Source organism: Oncorhynchus clarkii, chromosome 5, assembly GCF_045791955.1.
Source record: "Oncorhynchus clarkii lewisi isolate Uvic-CL-2024 chromosome 5, UVic_Ocla_1.0, whole genome shotgun sequence".
NCBI lineage: Eukaryota > Metazoa > Chordata > Actinopteri > Salmoniformes > Salmonidae > Oncorhynchus > Oncorhynchus clarkii.
In genome coordinates this window covers 23872301-23890191 of record NC_092151.1, presented here as the reverse complement: position 1 = coordinate 23890191, position 17891 = coordinate 23872301, and the positions used below count along the sequence as shown (strand labels likewise).

General features: G+C 41.0%; 1 protein-coding gene across 4 annotated transcripts in view; it reads left to right on the top strand.

The window, feature by feature from the left end:
- The first annotated feature begins 3369 nt into the window (after window positions 1-3369).
- LOC139408556 (erbin-like) overlaps window positions 3370-17891 on the top strand; it is a 118465-nt gene continuing 103943 nt past the window's right edge. For 2 of the 4 annotated variants that reach the window (XM_071152594.1, XM_071152592.1), the window contains exon 1: window positions 3370-3947. The gene's annotated coding sequence lies outside the window, so the exon portion shown is untranslated. The remainder of the gene's footprint in view (window positions 3948-17891) is intronic. The other 2 variants (XM_071152593.1, XM_071152591.1) reach the window with 1 other exon arrangement.

Genomic DNA, 17891 nt, shown 5'->3' with positions numbered 1-17891 from the left:
GACTCGGTGAGCGAGTTTATAAGGAAGTGTATAGGAGATGTTGTACCCACTGTGACTATTAAAACCTTCCCTAACCAGAATCCATGGATTGATGGCAGCATTCACGCAAAGCTGAAAGCACATTCCACCGCATTCAATCATGGCAAGGCGACTGGAAATATGACAGAATACAAACAGAGTAGTTATTCCCTCATAAGGCAATCAAACAAGCAAAGTGTCAGTATAGAGACAAAGTAGAGTCGCAATTCAACGGCTCAAACACGAGACGTATGTGGCAGGGTCTACAGACAATCACAGATTACAAAAAGGAAAACCAGCACTCACTTCTGTCATCATGAAGTGCTTTGAGAGACTAGTCAAGGATCATATGACCGCCTCCCTAACTGTCACCCTAGACCCACTTCAATTTGCTTACCGCTCCAATAGGTCCACACACTGCACACTGCCTTATCCCATCTGGACAAGAGGAATACCTATGTAAGAATGCTGGTCATTGACAACAGCTCAGCATTCAACACCATAGTACCCTCCAAACTCATCATTACGCCTGAGACCCTGGGTCTCGACCCTGCCCTGTGCAACTTCCTGACGGGCAGCCCCCAGGTGGTGACGGTAGGACACATCTCCACTTCGCTGATCCTCAACACTGGGGCCGCACTAGGGTGCTTTCTCAGCCCCCTCCTGTACTCCCTGTTTACCCACGACTGCATGGCTATGCACGTCTCCAACTCAATCATCAAGTTTGCAGATGACACAACAGTGGTAGGCTTGATTACCAACAACGACGAGACAGCCTACAGGGAGGAGGTGAGGGCCCTCAGAGTGTGGGGTCACGAAAATAACCTCTCACTCAATGTCAGGAAAACAAAAGAGATGATTGTGGACTACAGGAAACAGCAAAGGGAGCACTCCCCTATCCACATCGACAGGACAGCAGTGGAAAAGGTGGAAAGTTTTAAGTTCCTCGGTGTTCATATCACCGACAAACTGAAATGGTCCACGTACACAGACAGTGTGGTGAAGAAGGCGCAACATCGCCTCTTCAACCTCAGAAGGCTGAAAAAATGTGGCTTGTCACTGAAAACCCTCACTAACTTTTACAGGTGCACAATTGAGAGCATCCTGTTGGGCTGTATCACCGCCTGGTACGGCAACTGCACCGCCCACAACCGAAATGCTCTCCAGAGGGTGGTGTGGTCTGCACAATGCATCAACGGGGGCAAACTACCTGCCCTCCAGGACACCTACAATATCCAATGTCACAGGAAGGCAAAAAAGATCATCAAGGACAATAACCACCCGAGCCACTGCCTGTTCACCCCGCTATCTTCCATCCAGAAGGCGAAGTCAGTACAGGTGCTTTAGAGCTGGGACAGAGAGATTGAAAAACAGCTTCTATCTCAAGGCCATCAGATTGCTAAACAGCCACCACTAGCACAGAGAGGCGGCTGCCTACCTACAGACTTGATATCATTGGCCATTTTAATAAATGGAACACCAGTCACTTTAATAATGCCACTTTAAGAAGGTTTACATATCTTGCATTACACATCTCATATGTATATAGTGTATACTGTATCCTTCACTGTTTATTTTTTACTACCTATTGCATCTTAGCCGCTCTGTCACTGCTCATCCATATATTTTATACTTATATATTCTTATCCCATTCCTTTACTAGATTGTGTGTATTAGGTTTTGTTGTTGAATTGTTAGATATTACCTGTTAGATACTGCTGCACAGTTGGCTCGAGAAGCATGAGCATTTCGCTACACTCGCAATAACATTTGATTTGATTTAATAGTAAGGTGGGAGGAGTGTTCCCTCACATGAGAGGGCTTGTTTTTGTGTGAGAAATTCTGTCCTACCTTGATATTGATGACTATATAGTCTCATATATTGGCAAAGCTGGGAACAGAATAGGCAACTGCAAAAGTATGATCATTTTTAATTAGTCAATGTGAAAAGGTACAGTATCTCAAAAAGATGACAATACTTGGACATACCTCAATTGTTATTTGTGTGTCCACAAGAGGGAGACAAAACATCATACATCATCACTACACTGACCATTTTATATTTGGGCCAGTTTCCAGGGTCCAGACCCAGATTAAGCCTATTCCTCGACCAAAAAGCACTTCAATTGAGATTCTCAATTGGGCATGCTTTTCAGTCCAGAGGTAAATGTAATCTGGGTCTTGGAAATTGGTTTCCACTAGGCTAGGCTAGACTGGAACATCGTGACAGAATCCTCTCTTGTAATTTGCCCAGGAGGTGATGTAGAAATCATACTATTTCAAATGCTGTTAATATTTGTTAAAATTCAGTATATGCTATTGCACTTGGTGGTCTTCAGTCGCTCTGTTGTATTTGGGAGTAATTTATTTAACCAAATGTTTAGGATGATCCCAGTCCTTCTTAGGCACTAGGTCTAGTAGACGACATTTGGTGTATAGACGTGTCAGCCTCAGAATTTTATGTCATGTCACAACAACCCTTATTCCCCAATTAATCTTCACAGGCGGGACACCTTTACATGGGTGACATTTTCCCTACAAGAGGAGATTATAATTTATTCACAAGGCCCTGTTCCAATATGGCTGTGTTCAGACAGGCAGCCCGATTCTGATAATTTTTCACTAATTGGTCTATTAATGAAATTGGTCAAAAGGCCAATTAGTGGAAAAAAATATCAGAAAGCAGCCCAAGATCCTTTTCCATTTCCTTACATCATTCCCTCCTTCCTCTCTTGAAGCTATCACTGATGTGACCCTATAAAGGATGATGAAAGCTAGGCAGTGTATCATTACTTTAATCTATTGAAATGGTATCAGTGATTACGTCAAGGAAAGGAGGAAAATCAAGATCATGCGTCAAATTATTATTATTATTATGATTATTATTGTGACATTCCATCACCACCATCACTTTACTCAGGGATAATCTCAATTGAAATTTTATCGTGTCCTCTCAGCGCCTACTTCTCATAACCCATTGGATGAGAGAGACAGAGGTCCCGCCCCTCTGATCTTCTCCTCCAATGGGTTTTGAGAAGGAGGCTAGGCGAGAGGGTGCCCAATAGAGATTATTCCACTGTGAGTGAATGTACCCTATGTCACGTCACTGGAGCTAAAACAAGTCTTGTTCACACAATACCAAATGTACATTATTTTCTGTTGTTAAAATAACCTTCAAAATAAATGTGAGTATCAATATAGCAGCAAATAATCAACTAAAATATGTCCTACCTCTCCACAAACCGTATTGGTGAACATCATTTACAAACGACAAACACAATTTTCATTGGTTATATTAACGTGCCTATCAGGTAAATGCACTCAGATGCAAGGTTGTCGCCGTACTGGGCCAACGATACAGCCGCATACACTGGTGTTGGCTCGGTAGACTGGCCAACTCTGTGTTCTTGCTACAAACGAGATGTATGCATACATTTTTGAATGACAAAAATAACAAGAGATTAGGACTGAAAACATTTGGGTGCGGCGTTCTTCTGAAGAAAGGATTCTGCTTTGGCGGATTTTTTTTTTCTTTTGCCTTCTGTATTTCCTTGGCTGTTGTGGACATTTTGGATTCCTTTTTAGTTGTAATGTTCGTTTTTAAAAATTTACCCAAATACAATTATTATTTTTTAACTATTTCCACCGTTTATTTTAGTAATCGCTTTTTGTTTATGTATTGTCTGACTGGACACTTTTTCAGCGAGACGCAAACTCTGAACAGTAAAGAACTTTTGAGGGGATTGGTCTCGCGAAAGAATGCGTCTGACTGATTAGCTAGCCAGCTAGCTAGCTAGGTGTAATTTAAGTGGATGCTTGGAAGAAACAAACCTTGTCGGCCAGCGAATTTATACAGTTTAAAACGTTGGTGGATTTAACAATTTTCGGACTATATATCAAATGAGAAACTAAATCGACACCGTTGTATGGTAAGTGAAGTCTAACGACACTCGTTATCACTGTAGCTATATGGGTAGCAGTTGGCTAGTGTGTGTGGTCATGAACAAACGCGTTAGCTAGTTATCCAGTCGCGTCGCTAACCGGGGGGGGCTAGCTTGCACTCTTTACAGGTGGATTTCCTCACGAATGGAGTTGGCTAACTAATAATTACTAATGCAGTTTCGTTGGTTGGTTATTGTGGTGAAGCAAACTAGATAGTTTGGTTTTACAAGTGGCAATATCACAATCTGGCAATTTACGTGACTCGTTTACTTGTTTTGTTTTCTTACACTGGAATGTCATTAACGTTAATGTAGCTACTGTTTACTTTCCGTTAACGTTAAGCTATCTGACATTAGGTACTTTAATAGCTAGCTAGAAGGCTACCAACCTACAGCCCAATTAATTATCTTGACATTGTCAATAAACAGGACTCGTGCCTCTAAACAATCAGTATAATGCGGAAATATGTTGTTGTTCATCGCTTCCTGTGTCGCACACCTTCAGTTCGTATTCGAGGACCGATGTCCTGCTGTTACTCGGCATTTTCATTTAATTAGCTAATCTTATTAACAAAGGTAAAAGTTATCTAGTATCCAAACTAGCTAACTTCAATCAGTTGGCTTTGATCCTGTGTTATTGACCCGAGACAATGAGGCTAATCTCGCGACGGATGTATCTGAAGGTGATAAGAACGTATCTAATGGCATTCTCACTATAGCTACCTAGCTAGAATGATTAGAACCCTGCAATGACTGGGATCTTAGTGGGTGGTGAAAATTCTATCATATTATTTGTTAACTTTTTGTATTTACCCTGGATAAATAGACTATTACTAGCTTTACCTGTGAGCCATCCTATGCTCAGGTCTATGGAGTAAAGGCTGTCTTTTTTTTTTCTTAAAATAATTACAAAATTACTGGTTTGTTACTTTTGTGGCTAGTGAGCCTAGAGAATTAGCAGGTGAGGAATCTAACAGGATAGGTTTGAGGCACTTGGTAGGCTCATCTTCACTGTGGATTATCAATTTCACAACTCTGCACCTCCAGGTTATTAGAACTATCCAAAGGTGAACCTGTTGACCTGACAACCTGAGCTGTTCATTATTGTGTGACAACTGGGGAAAATGCCATCCCATAAAGATCTTGCCTGTGAGGTTGCCATCCTCTTACAGGTATTCTCTTTACCACACCTGCTGTCTCGACCTCTGAATGCTCCGCTACGAAAAGCCAACTGACATTTACTCCTGAGGTGCTGACATATTGCACCCTCTATAACCACTGTAATTATTATTTCACCTTGCTGGTCATCTTTGAACATCTCGAAGAACAATCTGGCCTTAATTGCTATGTACTCTTATAATCTCCACCAGGCACAGCCAGAATAGGACAGGCCACCCCTCAGAGCCTGATTCCACTTTCTCGGGAGTTTTACCTAGGCACTGTGCTTCTACATCTGCATTGCTTGCTCTTTGGGGTTTTAGGCTGGGTATCTGTGTAAGCACTTTGTGACATCTGCTGATGTAAAAAGGCTTTATAAATACATTTGATTGACATACAGCAGCAGACGAGCGATCCTTTCGAGTGGTTTTTGATTGATCTTGTTGGTTGGATTGATTCCTTTTAACCATGCCTTGCTATAAAGGAAGTAGGATATTTGCATTTTGGTTAGTATAATATGATAGCCAAAGACGCATGAAACCAAAACAACAATCTGGGACGATTCTGTTATAATTTTTCCATGGCTAAAAGGAAAACACAAAGCAGATATTACATTTTAAATGTACGAAAAACAATACATGTTCACATAAAATAAATGTATTCAAATTGGTAACATTTAACAACAAATCATAACATAACCCCACCGCCACCATTGGGCACTCTGTTCACAACGCTGACATCAGAAAATTGCTCACCCACACGATGCCATACACATGGTCAGCGGTTGGCCGGTAGGACATACTGACAAATTCTCTGAATAAAATTGTTGGAGGTGGCTTATGGTAGAGAAATGAACAATAAATTCTCTGGTGGACAATCCTGCCGTCAGCATGCCAATTGCATCTGAGGCCTTGTGGCCTTGTGTTGTGAACTTTTGAGTGGCCTTTTGTCCCCAGCACAAGGTGCACCTGAGTAATGATCATGCTGTTTAATCAGCTTCTTGACATGGCACACCTGTCAGGTGGATGGATTATTTAGGCAAAGGAGAAATGCTCACTGACAGAGATTTTAGACAAATTTGTGTGCAAAATTTGAAAGAAGCTTTTTGCGCATATGGAGCATTCTGGGGTATTTTATTTCAGCTCATGAAACATGAGACCAACACTACATGTGTTTATTTTTTTTCAGTGTAACAAGTAATTTATATAAAATTGATATTGTGTGCCTGGGTGTGTGGGAGAGGGAGTTCAATTGGGATTGTGTACAATCCTAGATCTATGATCAGGGGCAACTCTTCAGGGTAAGGTGGTTCAGAGGCCGTGAAACACAACTGGGCTGGAGAGCATCCAAGTGAGAGAAGTCAGCACAGCATCAGGTGTTCCTCACCTCTGATTTGTTAGCTCTTCTCACCCTTAATTTGAAAAAGCATAGAAAAATAAAGAATAGAATGAGAGACAGAGTGCACCAGGGCTGTTACTCTGTGGGTAAAAAGACTAGAGAGACCTGCAAATAGCTGTGCAGCAACACTCCCCATTCAACCTGACAGCTTGAGAGAATCTGAAGAGAAGAATGGGAGAAACTCCCCAAATACAGGTGTGCCAAGCTTGTAGCGTCATACCCAAGAAGACTCGAGGCTGTAATCGCTGCCAAAGGTGCTTCAACAAAGTACTGAGTAAAGGGTCTGAATGCTTATGTAAATGTGATATTTCAGTTTTTTTGTATTTTATACATTTGCAAAAATGTCGACCTGTTTTTGCTTTGCCATTATGGGGTATTGTGTGCAGATTGATAAGGGGGAAAAATAATCAATTTCAGAATACGGCTGTAACGTAACAAAATATGGAAAAAGTCAAGGGGTCTGAATACTTTCCGAGTGAAGGATGCTTTGTTGCGATAGAGGAAGCCGATTCTAGATTTAATTTTGGATTGGAGATGCTTAATGTGAGTCTGGAAGGAGAGTTTACAGTCTAACCAGACACCTAGGTAATTGTAGTTGTCCACGTATTCTAAGTGATCGATTGAATAGCTTGCATTTAGTTTTACTTGCATTTAAGAGCAGTTGGAGGCCACGGAAGGAGAGTTGTATGGCATTGAAGCTCGTCTGGAGGTTAGTTAACACAGTGTCCAAGGAGAGGCCAGAAGTATACAGAATGGTGTCGTCTGCATAGAGGTGGATCAGCGTAGCCTAGTGGTTAGAGTGTTGGACTAGTAACCGGAAGGTTGCAAGTTAAAACCCCCGAGCTGACTAGGTACAAATCTGTCGTTCTGCCCCTGAACAGGCAGTTAACCCACTGTTCCTAGGCGGTCATTGAAAATAAGAATTTGTTCTTAACTGACTTGCCTAGTTAAATAAAGGTAAAATAAAAAAATTGAATCAAGAGCGACATTATTGATGTATACAGAGAAGTGAGTCGGCCCGAGAATTGAACCATGTGGCACCCCCATAGACTGCCAGAGGTTTGGACAACAGGCCTTTCGATTTGACACACTAAACTCTATCAGCGAAGTAGTTGGTAAACTAGGCGAGGCAATCATTTGAGAAGCCAAGGCTGTTGAGTCTGCCAATAAGAATGTGGTGATTGACAGAATCGAAAGCCTTGGCCAGGTCGATAAATACGTTAATAGTTCATAGTTAGTAGTTAATAGTAGTAGTTTTCATGGCATTTTCCATGGAGCCCTTTTCTGCTTCACAATGGTCTGATCCGTCCCCCCGGAAAGGAAATATTTAGATGGATCCTTCAGATCCATTCCACCAGGGCAATGCTTCAGGACTAAGTGTGTGTGAAAGTGCTATGGAATGTTTTCATTGAGATGTAGAGAGCCCGGTCTCTCAGTGCGACTGTATATTCACTGCCTGACTGTATAGCCATGCTTATATCACATGTTCTTGGTACAGACTGAGCATCAGATATACTGTAGATCATTTTATGTTGGTGAGTAAGAAGAAAGCACCTCATGAAACCTAGGCCGTACCCATGGGTAAGTTATTGGTTTTGTATTGTGTATTACGTGCCACTTGGAAACAACAATAATTTAGAACGATATAATCTTGAAAAGAAAAGGACATATATTCAATATGATGCCTCTGAGGCTGTGTAGCCTAATCTACCCTGTTTAAGGCTCAATAGGTGACTTGGTTACTGTCATGAGGAATCGATGTGTAGTGGAGCATGACTCCAGTGTCCTTAGATTGACCTTCATTGATTACCCACATTTGTGGAAATTGGGATGGGAAATTTAAAGAGCTCTATATTGGGTGCTTTATATATCACCCATTTAGCTGCTGCCAGTGACGGCAGTTTTGGAACAGTTTGATTTTCATCTGCATCCTGAGAATAAGCCCTCTCTCTCTTTAATCTAATTCACTTCAGAAATTACACTGAAACCCCTTTCATCATCGATGGGGAGTGGGGGCTGGCCTTTTGGACTGCTTATGTATCTGAGCCCTTCCCCCTGTGGCACAGCAAAGTGACTGTTCCCCCAGTGGCTTCTCTCTAGAAGATGGGGCCTATATCAGTCCATTTGGTTTGACAGTGTCGTGTTCACCGTCAGCCCTTTGACTGATTCCCTATCCATCTGCCCTTCGCTCAATACATCAAAAAACAGTCAATTGACATTAATCCAACTGGATTAATGGCCCCAGAGAATGCTTTTTATCTCTATTTTCACAGGGTTGTGTGGTATTGTCACAAACTACTACATATCTATAGGGAGACACCATGACAGTTTATTTTTGCTCCTTGTCCCTCTGAGCTGTGTGGGGGGGATTTTGCCCCAGCACTAGGTCTCAACAATTAGTAAAAATAGGTGTTATAGGCTAATGCTAGGCTCGAAGTGGACCAAAGCCTGCATACACCTAACAGCCTGCATAAACTCACAAGACAAGGCGTTGAGTAAACCCAATAGGTCTACTGCTACTGTCCCACAGTCAAGAGAAAGTCAGTTGGACAGTTTCTGTTTGTCTGGTTTTGCTGGTGTGAATGGCAACCTCATACCTCCATCTCCCGAACTCCCGAGGATGTCCTAAAACCAGGGCGTTAATGCCATTTTCTTGTTGCTGCGGGAGGGTGGCCGTGTTAAGGATAGAGGTCGACCGATTAATCGGAATGGCCGATTAATTAGGGCCGATTTCAAGTTTTCATAACAATCTGACATTTTTGGGCGCCCGATCTGCCGATTTACAAAAAAAAAAAAATATTTTTATTTTTTTATACCTTTATTTAACTAGGCACGGCAGTTAAGAACACATTCTTATTTTCAATGACGGTGGGAACGGTGGGTTAGCTGCCTTGTTCAGGGGCAGAAGACAGATTTTCACCTTGTCAGCTCGGAGGACGCAATAACGGCCTGCCTCTCTCTCGTTGCACTCCACAAGGAGACTGCCTGTTATGCGAATGCAGTAAGACAAGGTAAGTTGCTAGCTAGCATTAAACTTATCTTATAAAAAACAATCAATCATAATCACTAGTTAACTACACATGGTTGATGATATTACTAGAAATTATCTAGCGTGTCCTGCGTTGCATATAATCTGACTGAGCATACAAGTATCTAAGTATCTGACTGAGCGGTGGTAGGCAGAAGCAGGCGCGTAAACATTCATTCAAACAGCACTTTCGTGCGTTTTGCCAGCAGCTCTTCGCTGTGCGTCAAGCATTGCGCTGTTTATGACTTCAAGCTTATCAACTCCTGAGATGAGGCTCGTGTAACCGAAGTGAAATGGATAGCTAGTTAGTGTGCGCTAATTGTCGCTGTGTTGCTGGTTCGAGCCCAAGGAGGAGCAAGGAGAGGGACGGAAGCTATACTCTTACACTGGCAATACTAAAGTGCCTATAAGAACATCCAATAGTCAAAGGTTAACCTCTCTGATCTCCCCATCCCGGATCCGGTATCAGGAATACAGACTCAAGCTCATTACCATAACGCAACGTTAACTATTCATGAAAATCGCAAATGAAATGAAATAAATATGCCATCTCTCAAGCTTAGCCTTTTGTAAACAACACTGTCATCTCAGATTTTCAAAATATGCTTCTCAACCATAGGAAAACAATCATTTGTGTAAAAGTAGCTAGCTAGCGTAGCATTTAGCGTTAGCATTAGCCTTAGCATCCAGCACGCAACATTTCAACAAAAACATAAAAGCCTTCAAATAAAATCATTTACCTTTGAAGAACTTCTGATGTTTTCAATGAGGATACTCTCAGTTAGATAGCAGATGCTCAGTTTTTCCAAAAAGATTCTTTGTGTATTAGAAATAGCTCCGTTTTATACATCACATTTGGCTACCAAAAAAACCCGAAAATTCAGTCCTCAAAACGCGAACTTTTTTCCAAATTACCTCCATAATATCGACTGAAAACATGGCAAACGTTGTTTAGAATCAATCCTCAAGGTGTTTTTCACATATCTCTTCGATGATATATCGTTCATGGAAGCATGGTTTCTCCTCTCAATCAAATGGAAAAATACTTGCACATGGCTTTGCGCACCAGTTTCGACGCAGGACACCAGGCGGACACTTGGAAAATGTAGTCTCTTATGGTCAATCTTCCAATGATATGCCTACAAATACGTCACAATGCTGCCGACATCTTGGGGAAACGGCAGAAGGTCTAAGCTTATTCCTGTCGCATTCACAGCCATATTAGGAGACATTAGAAAACAGAGCTTCAGAAATTCTGCTCATTTCCTGTTTGACGTATCATCTTGGTTTCGCCTGTAGAATGAGTTCTGGGGCACTTACAGACAAAATCTTTGCAGATTCTGAAACTTCAGAGTGTTTTAGTGAATATGCATAGTCGAGCATCTTTTCGTGACAAAATATCGCGCTTAAAACGGGAACGTTTTTTATCCAAAAATGAAATAGCGCCCCTAGAGATGCAACTGGTTAATGAAATACAAATGGTATAGAGGGAAATAGTCCTATAATAACTACAACCTAAAACTTCTTACCTTGGAATATTGAAGTCTTATGTTAAAAGGAACCACCAGCTTTCATATGTTCCAAATGTTCTGAGCGTTAGCTTTCTTACATAGCACATATTGCACTTTAACTTTTTTCTCCAACACTTTGTTTTTGCAATATTTAAACCAAATTGAACATGTTTCATTATTTACTTGAGGCTAAATTGATTTTATTGATGTATTATATTAAGTTAAAATAAGTGTTCATTCAGTATTGTTGTAATTGTCATTATTACAAATACATTTTAAAAATCGGGCCGATTGATCGCTATCGTCTTTTTTGGTCCTCCAATTATCGGTATCGGCGTTGAAAAATCATAATCAGTTGACCTCTAGTTAAGGGGGTATTGGAGGAAAGGGCAATCAACATTTAAGATGGTTTTCATTGTCAGTTTGTGTGTGTGTGTGTGTTGCCAAGACAGCAGGAATGGGAACGGTTGTTGGATTAGTGAGGCAAGGGCCTTGTTCGCTGGAGGACTCAGACCCAAAAGAGTCCTGAGTCGGACTAGGACGGCTCCATCACATACACTGACCCTAATGTTGCTGTTTGACAAAATGGCAGTAAGCATGATTATACAGTAAACATCACTATATTCATTGATAGCAGACACAAAAATGGGTCTCTTTTGTAGAACATTTACAAGAGTGATACTGGGACAGCAATGGAGAAGACCATTTGATGTGTTTTGTATACAGAGATGAGCCCGAGGCATTGAGAGAGCTCTGTTTATGTCGGTGTGAAGATGATGTGTGTTAGGAGGGGTGGCAGCCTTGGTAGCTGTAGACAAAACTGGTTGTTGAAGGAGGCAACACAAAATCCCCCTAAGTTTTCTGTATTCGGGTGAAATAAACCATGATCTCACAAGATTACACTGTCAGAACTAGGGCTATGGCGGTCATGACATCTTGTCAGCTGGTGATTGTCAAGTAAATATCTGCCAGTCTCACGGTAATTGACTGTTAATTAACATAAACACTTAGCATCTCCTGGCTTCCACGCATAGCCTACAAGTCACCAATGCAGACCTTTGGAACATCTACATTTTAAAAAGTTTAAGTCCGTTTAATATAGCCTACACCATAACAATAAATCCATGATTTATTTTAGACAGGTCTAAAGAAACATGATATTAATGAAATATAGTCTATTTCAGAAGAACAGAATAGCATACTCTGAGTGCCCTTATGTTAGGCCCTGATCTGGCTATGCCATATGGCTTTGGTCTGCAAAATGAACTAGTGTAGGCAAGATTTGCTTACAATTCCATGGCATTATTTTGTATTATTTTATAGTATGAAGAATACAATTGAACATAGCTGAATAAAATAGAAAGGATGTTTTCTCCAAACAATTTCTGAGGGAGGGCGCACATGCAGCTAGTCTGTGTTGAGCGTTTAACAAAGAAACAGGTCCTCCTATCTTAATTTAGAGTTAATAATGCAACTTTAGTTGCGAGGCAAATGTTGGGCTATATATTTTGATTTTTCATCCATTTTAAGGCTGCATGATGTGACCAACGATGATTTGAAAAAGTTGCATGAAAGACATGAGCTCTGCTGGGTTTCTTGCACAGGCTGTACACACTTCATCAGTCTCTCATTCACAATTTGACAAGCACTAGATAATGCCTCAAGTTTCCCGGCGGCATCCCCCTAATGTGGCCGTAATGCCCCATTAAAAAAAACATCAATGCCTTTTGCGGCCAGTGGCAGTTGTGCACTTGGGCTGAATATAATAATTATAATTCCCTTCTCCTGGCTGCGTGTTCCAAAGCACCTTTCACTCACATGGCTCTCTCAGATATCTCAAATCTTATTAGCCAATGCCCATTAGCTCCGAAGAAGGCTTCAAGTGAAGACAGACACATCGGGACGCAACTGTGAATTCCGAGGGCATATTGAAGATGTTAAGAACTATCCACATTTACTTTTCGTCAGCCAACAACATGAGAAGGCCTAATGAACCGCAAAAGGACTAGCTTATGTCAATCTACTATCTCCCATAGTACAAAAGTTGACATTCTATTGGCTAACTTGTCATTTTGTGTGAGAAAGACATATTCCAAACATAGTCTGGGAAAGTCCTGGAATGCGATAGATCCCAAATTATTCGCTTCAAAAAACACTTGCTTCAAAAAAACTTTTAAAAGCAATGAGGCTGATGCAACAGATCAGAACTTTGTTCCAAAATGCAATCAATTAATGGGAAAACAGCATTCACAAAAGTGACCATAAATGTGATTATGCATGTAATGCTTAATTATAAAGGTGTATTTTTACGGTGAAAATTATATTCCCCAAACATGAAACACACTATCTTTGTGGCGGCAGGGTAGCCTAGTGGTTAGAGCGATGGACTAGTAACTGGAAGTTTGCAAGTACAACCCCCCGAGCTGACTAGGTACAAATCTGTCGTTCTGCCCCTGAACAGGCAGTTAACCCACTGTTCCTAGGCCGTCATTGAACATAAGAATTTGATCTTAACTGACTTGCCTAGTTAAATAAAGGTCAAGTTTAAGTTGTGATACAAAGTTTCAAAATATTTAGGCCTATGGGCTAGGCTACATGAGGTGCGGGACTATGATTGGAAAAAGTCAACAACAACAAAAAAGGCATGCACTGTTTCTTGCCTTACTGCACACAAGCTTGGCATCATTCACAAGTGATATGCTAATATTGTCACTCATCAGACTATTCTTGATTTAATTTTGTCTTTACGTATACTAAATAATATAAGTATTTTTTAAATTTTATTTAACATTTATTTAACCAGGAAGGGCTCATTGAGATTTGAAATCTCATTTTCAAGAGCTTCCTGGCCAAGATAGGCCTCACCAAGCCATTACACAATTACAGACAGACAACATGAAAAACTACAGGTGATCTAGTAAAAAAACAGAATTCACAAGAGTATAACAAAATCATAAAACTGCAAATTAAAAACATTGACAGGTCAGGGAATCAGCATCAAAATCCTTCAGCAATGATTTAAAAACACCAATCGGGACAAGTTCTTCCAGGGGTGTAAATGTACACGAATTCGTACAGTTCAGTACGGGGATCTCAGTAGGTCTATAGGCTATGCCTACGCTGCATTGTATGCCTTGGGTAAATCTGAGCTGAAAAAGCTATTAAGGCTATTACGTTTAAACAACTAGAGCCTATGCACACATTGTAATCCAAATTGTATCTTAATTGGCGCATTTTAAACTACTTTTGAGAGATGCAGCCGGGAACTAATTTGGCTTCCCAGTAGGTTAGAAGGGCGACGGACAGAGAGTACGTCACCACTGCCCTACCAGAATAGCCTATGCAGCTGCCGACACCTCGCACATGTTGACACATTTACACCGACATCACCTCACTTTTCCTACCACCAGAGCAAGACGGAAATGCATTCAAGCAGCCCTTCACAGCTGACTGACCGGACCAAATAAATTACAGGAGCGATGGCAATGTTCATAGCCGCAGATATGCGCCCAATCCCGGTAGTAGACATGTGTAGGGGTTTCAGCACTTTATGAAAGTGGTCGAGCCACATTAAGCTTCGCCCTCTGGCACCCATTTCCACAAAACGGTAGTAACTGCTCTATATAAGCAAGCTAAAGGTATCAATGAATTGGCCAATGCACCCTGTGTTGCGCTTACTACAGATGGATGGACATCCAGGGCTACAGAGAGCTACTTAACAGTGTCAGCCCATCACATTGTTGGGAAGTACCGTGCTACAGACAAGTCCCCTTTGAGTCACACAAGTGTGCTTTTTTTTTGTCAGAAAACATAGGATAGGCCTCTACAATGTCTGAGCCATGTGTACATATTGATTTCACACGCATATTAGACTGTATTTTAGTGTTGTTTATATATATATACACACACACACACGAACAGCAATACGTACCGAACCGTGGGTTTGGTGAACCATTACATCCATATTAAAGATATATTGATTCAGCGATACGTATCGGACCCCAGTTCAATTGTTTAGGATATGAGTGCATCACTCCGCAGGATCCCAAACTGATCCAAATATAGCTTGCATCAGTCAGAAAATTGATTCAAACGTTACTAATTGGTGGTTCACAATTTTGTTTAGCTCCAATTACTTTCTTTCTAACTTCCGAAAATTCCTTATCTTTTGTGATAACTTCGTCATCTTCATTGACGAAGTAATCATGTAATTGTGTTGACTATCATTGATCTACAAGTCAATTTGCATGCTGAACAACCCCAGGCAATATCAGTAGCATAGTCCAGTGGTTCCAGTGGTTCTGCGTGGCACCTTCAGAATTGAAGTCTTTGTAAAATGGCTTACGCAATATTTGACCGTATTAGTTGAGTGACAACCAATCTAATTTGCTAGGTTATTTTAATAAAATGCGCTGTTGAATGTTTTTTTGTTTTTTTTACCGGAATAAAAGTAGCCTGAGCTACCACCAGAGACACAACTCTCATCTGGCTATACATGCTGAATGGCGTTGACATTAGAATCACTTGCATAATTTAGTGGAATTAAATTGGCCGGTGTATATTTTCCTTAGTCGTTTTGTATTTTATTTATTACACGTGCACAGCATACAGAGTCTATTTTGAGGGGAGTATCACCTCCTTGCTAGAGCTCAGCTCATTGCTGCTGTAGTGAAATGTGCATTTATAAGCCCAACAATTCTAAATGCAATTCTAGATGGCCACAATTAAAAAGCTACTATTTTTTTAAAGTAGCTACACATTTTGAAAAGTAGGTGATAGCCCATTTAATATCAGCCAAAAACCCATTCTTGGTACGCGATTTGCAAGATTTTGTTGACTTTCTAATATACAGTGCCTTGCGAAAGTATTCGGCCCCCTTGAACTTTGCGACCTTTTGCCACATTTCAGGCTTCAAACATAAAGATATAAAACTGTATTTTTTTGTGAAGAATCAACAACAAGTGGGACACAATCATGAAGTGGAACGACATTTATTGGATATTTCAAACTTTTTTAACAAATCAAAAACGGAAAAATTGGGCGTGCAAAATTATTCAGCCCCTTTACTTTCAGTGCAGCAAACTCTCTCCAGAAGTTCAGTGAGGATCTCTGAATGATCCAATGTTGACCTAAATGACTAATGATGATAAATACAATCCACCTGTGTGTAATCAAGTCTCCGTATAAATGCACCTGCACTGTGATCGTCTCAGAGGTCCGTTAAAAGCGCAGAGAGCATCATGAAGAACAAGGAACACACCAGGCAGGTCCGAGATACTGTTGTGAAGAAGTTTAAAGCCGGATTTGGATACAAAAAGATTTCCCAAGCTTTAAACATCCCAAGGAGCACTGTGCAAGCGATAATATTGAAATGGAAGGAGTATCAGACCACTGCAAATCTACCAAGACCTGGCCGTACCTCTACACTTTCAGCTCATACAAGGAGAAGACTGATCAGAGATGCAGCCAAGAGGCCCATGATCACTCTGGATGAACTGCAGAGATCTACAGCTGAGGTGGGAGACTCTGTCCATAGGACAACAATCAGTCGTATATTGCACAAATCTGGCCTTTATGGAAGAGTGGCAAGAAGAAAGCCATTTCTTAAAGATATCCATAAAAAGTGTTGTTTAAAGTTTGCCACAAGCCACCTGGGAGACACACCAAACATGTGGAAGAAGGTGCTCTGGTCAGATGAAACCGAAATTGAACTTTTTGGCAACAATGCAAAACGTTATGTTTGGCGTAAAAGCAACACAGCTCATCACCCTGAACACTGTCAAACATGGTGGTGGCAGCATCATGGTTTGGGCCTGCTTTTCTTCAGCAGGGACAGGGAAGATGGTTAAAATTGATGGGAAGATGGATGGAGCCAAATACAGGACCATTCTGGAAGAAAACCTGATGGAGTCTGCAAAAGACCTGAGACTGGGACGGAGATTTGTCTTCCAACAAGACAATGATCCAAAACATAAAGCAAAATCTACAATGGAATGGTTCAAAAATAAACATATCCAGGTGTTAGAATGGCCAAGTCAAAGTCCAGACCTGAATCCAATCGAGAATCTGTGGAAAGAACTGAAAACTGCTGTTCACAAATGCTCTCCATCCAACCTCACTGAGCTCGAGCTGTTTTGCAAGGAGGAATGGGAACAAAATTCAGTCTATCGATGTGCAAAACTGATAGACATACCTCAAGCGACTTACAGCTGTAATCGCAGCAAAAGGTGGCGCTACAAAGTATTAACTTAAGGGGGCTGAATAATTTTGCACGCCCAATTTTTCCGTTTTTGATTTGTTAAAAAAGTTTGAAATATCCAATAAATGTCGTTCCACTTCATGATTGTGTCCCACTTGTTGTTGATTCTTCACAAAAAAATACAGTTTTATATCTTTATGTTTGAAGCCTGAAATGTGGCAAAAGGTCGCAAAGTTCAAGGGGGCCGAATACTTTCGCAAGGCACTGTAGCTGTAACATTTGTCAGTTTGCATAACATTTGATTTGACAGTCTGACAAATGTAACTCACATCTGTGCACTCTGCCTCCCCATTCTGCCTCTGACCCACTTTAGAGAACATCTGTCTCTCACTCCATTTCTCTCCCCCTCCCTCTCTCTACTACAGCATGACTGTTACACATTCACAAAGCCAAATTCTTCTTATTTTCAATTAAGTGGCCACAATGAGCGAGACAATCCGGAGCATATTTATGCATAAGCACGCCACACATTATTACATGTAGCCTTAACATGTGTAAGGGTTGACACAGAAGGAGGCCTACACTCTATACCTCCCTTAATTCACAGTTTATTGTTAGGCCTATCTGAGTGCCAGAAA